The sequence below is a fragment of the Hemitrygon akajei genome, chromosome 32, assembly GCF_048418815.1.
Source record: "Hemitrygon akajei chromosome 32, sHemAka1.3, whole genome shotgun sequence".
NCBI classification, from domain to species: domain Eukaryota; kingdom Metazoa; phylum Chordata; class Chondrichthyes; order Myliobatiformes; family Dasyatidae; genus Hemitrygon; species Hemitrygon akajei.
In genome coordinates this window covers 4,908,568-4,915,651 of record NC_133155.1, presented here as the reverse complement: position 1 = coordinate 4,915,651, position 7,084 = coordinate 4,908,568, and the positions used below count along the sequence as shown (strand labels likewise).

General features: G+C 43.0%; 1 long non-coding RNA gene across 3 annotated transcripts; it reads left to right on the top strand.

Annotated features, from left to right (window-relative positions):
- Window positions 1-836: 836 nt before the first annotated feature.
- LOC140719569 (uncharacterized) lies at window positions 837-6,052 on the top strand. Of its 3 annotated transcripts, XR_012096949.1 has the most exons (5): window positions 837-1,189; window positions 3,356-3,467; window positions 3,603-3,701; window positions 4,291-4,437; window positions 5,815-6,052. It is a non-coding gene; the product is annotated as an uncharacterized lncRNA (long non-coding RNA). The 3 variants fall into 3 exon arrangements; XR_012096948.1 differs by lacking the exon at window positions 3,603-3,701 and having other exon boundaries at window positions 840-1,189; XR_012096947.1 differs by lacking the exons at window positions 3,356-3,467; window positions 3,603-3,701 and having other exon boundaries at window positions 855-1,189.
- Window positions 6,053-7,084: the final 1,032 nt, after the last annotated feature.

Below are 7,084 nucleotides of genomic sequence, written 5' to 3'. Positions count from 1 at the left end.
GAAAGGAGGGGGGGAGCGCATTACGCGAGCGGCTTTGGATCCGAGCGAACTCTGCTTTTCAGTTAAAGGTGATCAATAACTTTTCCTGGTAGGCTGCAATATATATATTTTTTTACCAGTCGTTAGAAGATATTGGAATGTTGTTCAGTAAAGAAGTATACGCAACGTATATTTAAAAGTAGCCGCGTACGGGCACGGTTCGAAAAAAAGCATTTGCAATATGTATTTGTTTTTGTTACCATATGGATTTAATTAAAAGTTAAAAAAATCCTCATGTGTAATATCTTTCTGTGTAAATATCTCATATTACAACGTGGGACACCTGCGGCCGAAAATCCGGTGCGGCCTAAAATCCGATGCGGCATTTACAATTAAAAAAATGATTTTATTTCTAAAATTAGAGCCAGCGGCTTTTAATCAGGTGCGCTCTGTAGTCCGGAATCTACGGTAACTACACTCAACTTCAATTACCCCATCACTGAGGTGTTCCCACAGTCAATGATCTCACTTTAATTACTCTTTGTCTGATTTTCTCGTTATTTATCGCTATTTATTTATATTTATATTTGCACAGTTTGTTGTATCCCGCACTGTGGTTGGTCTTTCATTGATCCTGTTACAGTTATTATTTGATAGATTTATTGAGTATGCCCATAGGAAATTGAATCTCAGGGCTGTATATGGTGACATATATGTACTTTCATAGTAAAATTTGAACTTAAAACTTTTGATCTTTGGAAAAAGCTGTTCAGTTCTATTTTTGGCCTCATTGAGTCCATTTTATCTCCAAATAAATGTACGGATACAAACTTATATAGTTTTAATAGAGCCTTCCTCAACCTTTTACAGTCAATGAGTGTTTTGGAAACGTCAGTTACAGTGTAACAAATGTTCCTTGTTTCGAGCTGACAATAGTTTGGATCTATTGGTTTAGGTACAATATTAACAGCGTTAGTCTGCTATTGATGATGCAGACTTTGCATAACCTTTAGCTGCTGACACAACAAAATAAAGCCAGGTGCAGGAGGTTTCTCTAGTCCCTTATCAGCTAATGCAAACCAGGAGTCAGAGATCGGTTTCATGCTATCATGTTACGGACTTGCTCTGTAGGTCTGAATTCATTCCTTCAGTTTTTCTGATGAGTTATAAGGCATTGCTCAGACAGTATCAACGCGCGTTGGCTCACGAGGTAAGGGTACAGTAGGATCCTGTGGATATTTACACTTGTTTATGTTCCATCTGGTCGCCCGTTGCAGGGAGAGATTTACCTACTCAAGTTTGATACACATCTTGATGCAGCCATACAGAAAGGTGGCCATCAGGGTGAGGGCTTCACCTGGGTATAGGTTTTCACCTTGTCTCTGGAGAATTGCACCTCATGTCCTGCCAGAAGTGATCCATGCAATGGGAGACGGTCCAGGTGAGAGCCACGGTGCAGAGGCGGAGAGCAGGTAGCCCTGCATCACAGCCAGCAATAGCAGGAGCACCTTCCAGATGATTGTCGTGTTCTTGTTCACCATTGGCAGGGTGGGCTGCACCCACATTCTCACCTTCTGCTTCACACTGGCTGTTCCCTCCAAACAATCCTGGGTGCTCCCAAGCAGATCTTCAGCCCCTTCGGGCAACCAGCCCTGTTGGTGAATGAATCAGTAGGCAGTTGTCTAAGACCGTGATCTTGCTTCCATTTGGGACACTGGAGCCAATGCTCATTTGATTTTCAAGCCACACTGATGATGCAGTTGAACCACCTCTGTTCCCTTTCTCCTTTCTTTTGTCTCATGGTCCGCTGTCCTCTCCGATTAGATTCCTTCTTCTTCATCTCTTCACCTCTTCCACCATCACCTCCCAGCTTCTAATTTCATTGCACCCCCTACCCCCACCTATTCAAATTCTCCCTCAGTCGGTTCCACCTATCACCTGCCTCTTGTATTATTTTCACTCCCCCACCTTCTTATCCTGCCTTCTGTCCTGTTTCTTTCTAATATCATCATCATTGCTGTCCAAGTATTCCAGGGTTGTGGGAAGAGCCAGTGAGATGGCATCTGCTGTAAACCTGTTGCTTCAGTAGGCAAATTGGAGCAGATCCAATTTGGTCTTGAAGCTGATGTGTTTTTTGGTAGATGGGGAGCATTGGGTGCCCTGTCGCTCCTTGTCTTACTGAGCAGGATGCATCAAACACTGAGCTACTCTCCGTCTGCCAGTGCATTGCATCAAACACTCCACTACTCTCCGTCTGCCAGTGCATTGCATCAAACACTGAGCTACTCTCCGTCTGCCAGTGCATTGCATCAAACACGGAGCTACTCTCCGTCTGCCAGTGCATTGCATCAAACACTCCACTACTCTCCGCCTGCCAGTGCAAGGATGCGTCAGGTTTTGACACAAAAGATTCTGCAAGTGTTGGAAGATGCTGGAGAAACTTGGCGGGCCAGGCAACATCTATGGAGAAGATTAAACAGTTGACGTTTTAGGCCAAGACACTGAAGCTGGTGGATATAGAAGTCTTTATTCAGCAAAATGAGCAGCAGGCAACATATATGAGATACTCTTGGAAGAAGAGGCCTGCCTGACCCAATATTACATGACATTTTTATATGCTAAAGATCAAAGGTAACAGCAGGACAAATCTATAGTCACAATGTATCTACAATGCTTCCCTTGAATTACATGTAACTTTCAAACTCTTCCAACACTCCAGACAGCCAAAATCAATGTCTATTTAGTTGCATTCAAGCATATGCAGACATTACAAGTGATCAACCCCAGTCTGCGGTTCCAGGAAGCCCCTTGTTCAGAGCTGCATTTTAAATTCAATCTGCAATCTGCATTCAAATCTGAAGCATTGCTGCTGTTTAAATTAAAAATTGCTATATACTCTAACTCCAGAATGCACTGTAACAGTCCACTCTCCTCTCCTACCAGATTCTTACTTCACCAGCTGTTTACCTTTTCTACCCACCTGGCTTCACCTATCACCTTCCAGCTATCACCCTTCCCTCCCCCCAGTATTTTATTCTGGTATCTTCCCCCTTCCTTTCCAGTTCTGAAGAAAGGTCTCGACACAAAACATCGACTGTTTATTCATTTCTGTAGATGCTGCCTGACCTGCTGAGTTCCTCCAGCATTTTGTGTGTTCCTTCATTTGGGAAGGGTCAGAGTACAAATTACTTTGGTGACACAAGAGACTTCAGGTGCTGGAATTGGAGGTAAAATCAAGCTGCTGGAGGAACTCAGCAGGTCAGGAAGCAATGTGGATGTCACAACCACGAATTTGACAGCACAGCCAATACAGCAATTGTGCTCGTGTCAGCTAATTATTATTTAATTGTGATAGTATTTAACTCTATTCTTTCAGTCACAGTTCTTGTCGAGACTTGAAGATAGCACAGCAATGCTTCGTTGTCTGCTTGCATTTGGCCTTGCCTGAGAAATTGGACTGTCGAGACAAATGACTGTGAAGACTCGTGGTATTTATTTTGTATTTAGTTATTTGCCTATACGAAGTGCAGGCTTCACTTTCCATTTGAGAGTTTTTAGTTAATGCCCTGTTTGGCCTAGCATTTATTGTTTGCTTTTCCCTTTTAACTCTGTTGGCATTATAGTCTGTGAACTGTCGACCCACCTCAGTGTCTCTTGCTCCACACTTGGGCCACATCCGAACCCGGGTGACAGTGGAGGGAAATGGAGAGATGACGTTTTTGGTGAGAACTTACATCCGGACTCCAGAAATCACCTTGAATGTGAGGCAGGAAGAACATTGAATAACTAGCACTAGGCTGACCAGCTGGGCTAACTGGGCCATCTAAAATATGAATGGAGAGGATTTTCCTGTTTCTTGGCTTGGGCCTTTACATGACTGTACATTTTTGCTAGAAAATCTCTTCTCCTGAAGACCATTACTGCAATAATACGATATAGGTGGAAATAGTCTGGTGGTCTTTTCCCATCTGCTTATTTTCATATCATTAGATTTAGGTAAAGGTGCCCAAAATACTACCTCTGTGCAAATAGTGGATCTGTTGTCTCACAGCTCCATTGACCAGGGTTCAATCCTAACTTCTGCCACATGAGTAGATATTGTTTAAGCCAACTGCCATGTGGAGACCAATATTTGGCTTGTATGGTACAGCCCTGTTGCATTCCCTGAGGTGGAAATTCCTGCCAAGATGATCATTGAGGTCCCTCTTCCACCCATTGGAGATACTTACCAGGAGAACTGCATATGCAGGGTCCTTAGCATTGGCAATAATTCCTCTCATCTGTTTAACAATCTCTTTGACCTCCTATCAGGCAAGAGGTACCGCAGCATTAGGACAAGAAAGATTAGGATTGGAAACGGCTTCATCCCTCAGGCGGTGAGACTACTGAGCTCCCTGTCACCACCCAGGTCACATCATGAATGAAGTAGTAGTGTTATACTGCTTCCTCCAGCTTGTTGTAAGTGTTATACTGCTTACTTGCATCTTACTATTTGTTAATTTATTTGTGGTAATATTACTGTAATTTTTGTTGATTGAGATACAGTGTTGAATCGGCCCTTCTGACCCTTTGAGCCACTCCTCCCAGCAATTCCCTGAATTAATCTTAGCCTCATCATGGGATAATTTACATTGACCTGCTAACGTACAAACCGATCCATCTTTGGACCGCGGGAGGAAGCTGGAGCCCCCGCGGAGAACGTACAAGCTCCATACGGGCAGCAGCAGGAATTGAGCTCTGGTTGCCTGTACTGTAAAGTGTTGTGCCAACCAGTACACTGCCATGCTGCCCCGTGTGTTATGAGGTTGAATTATATGTACGGTGTTGTCCATCTCTGGTCTGGAGGAATGTTGTCTCATTTGGTGGTCGACGTGTTTACGGTTGAATGACAATAAACTTGAAGTTGAACTTGCAATGGTTCACATGTAGATAGGGGAATCCTGTAATTCCAGTGTTACAATCCCTAGCAACAGTGAGGAAAGCAAGGGGGAGGTCTGAGGTCACCCACATGTGTGCAATTTCATTAAAATAACTGCTATTTCTTATATATTTTTACAGATGAAACCTATTAGTTTGAGTTCCCCAGTACTAGTTAAATTGGTTTGTATTATTGAGGCATCTATTCAGATGTTCAGAGTCTGTGCCAGGACTCACAAACCTTGCTCAATTTAGTAGAAAGTTTAAATTATTATTTCATAATGAAGACAAATGCATCGCATTTACCCTTTCTACACTCCTGTGGCATTTAACCAGGTATGCTGTGGGGAGGGGGGGTGGTGGAGCTCCTTTTTTTTAAAGACTAATGGTGATATAGACTTACAAATGAGCAAGCATTTATACTCTGACATGTCTGTCCTTGGCCTCCTTTTGTGCCACAGTGAGGCCATCCTCAGGGTGGAGGAACAACAACGTATATTCCATCTGGATAGCCCCCAAGCTGATGGCATGAATATCGATTTCTCCTTCCAGTAAAAAATATCCTCCCCCCCCCCCCTTTTTCTAATCCCCACTCTGCCCTCTTACTTCTTCTCACCTGCCTATCACCTCCCCCTGGGGCCTGCACTTTCTCCTATGGTCCGCTCTCCTCTCCTATCAGATTCTTTTCTGTCTAACCCTTTACTTTTCCAGCCCACTTGTCTTCACCTATCACCCTCTAGCTATCCTTCCTCTCCCCTCTCTTTTTTATTCTGGTGTCTTTCCCCCTTCCTTTCCAGTAACCATGCTGAGTTAGTGGCTTGAGAATAGAAGATCAAATAGGTTGTCTGTCTCTGTGTGTCTCGCTATGCTTGTGAGTTGAAGCCCTATTTATTGAGGCACCTTTCGCTTGATTCTTAGGTCTTCACCTAGACCGAGGAATTGTGATCGAGTGGTGTCTAGGACTCAGACCCAGGGTGGTTTCATGAGTCAGAATTCGGAGTTCCCCCGACAACAGTGAAAATCAAATACCCCGACGATGGCAACAATCGAGTGGTAGCTAAGAATCATGAGACCTTTGTAATTTACTGCGCAGTATTTAGCGTGGTTTATTTGTGCTTTCTGTTTTATGATAATAAATTAGATGTAATCTCCTGGACACACGAATTGTTTGGGTCTTTTGGCTCTGATCAACCCTGGCATAGAAATACAAGTGTTTCACTCTATCCCAGCATAGATGACAATAATAAACAAATTCCACGACAGAATTCCAATTCCAGTTGTCTTTGGAACTACTTTAAGGAAGCAAATGCAACAGGGATTAGCTGCAGCACCAGTAGTAGTCTCACCTTGAAGTCAGGTAATTGCAGACTCCTCCTACCCAAGAGATGTGAGTGCAAATTTGAGACTGTCAATCCCAGTGAACTTTCTCTCCATTCACGTGGATCTCAGCAATCCTCGAATGTAGTTGGTAAAGACCCAAAGACTTTACTGTAAGGCGAGCAGCACTTTGCCATCACACTCTCCCTCATTTACATCACATTTAAAACTAACAGTGAGACTTTTGCCATATTGGTTGCTGCTTTTCTAACAAATATAAAACATATGTTAAGTAGGTAGGTGGCTGCAAAAGTTATAAGGAGGTGATCAGTGGTTATTAAACAGTAAATACAAGGGAGTGGGAATTCCTGCACTATTTATCTACCTAGTTATTATTTAAATTTGCTTGTTTTGTCTTCTTTTGCCCTTTGCTTGTTTGTCGGTCTTTCTGTTTAGTTCTTAATAAATTATTGTATTTCTTTGTTTTCCTGTAATTGCCTGTAAGAAAATGGATCTCAAGATAGCATATGGTGACATATATGTACTTTGATTAATTTATATTGAGCTTTGAACCTAGAATTAACATTAAGAGTGATCCAGAGTGTGTTAGGCATTAATTAAAGGTGATCAACCTTCTAATCCATGGTCAGGGATTAAAGCACCTGGTGGGTCTTCTGGAGGAAACCTTCTTGCCCGTCACTCTGACCAATTCCATCCTCACTACCACTGTCATGTGAGATTTCTCTCGTTCCCTCTCTATCATGTCTGAGCCCTGCTGCCCCATCAATCAAAGTACCAACCCCTGAAGCCCCACAATGTTCTAACAGGAAAGAACGGGTATTGTGTGTGTTTACACGTGCTGTGTGGACAC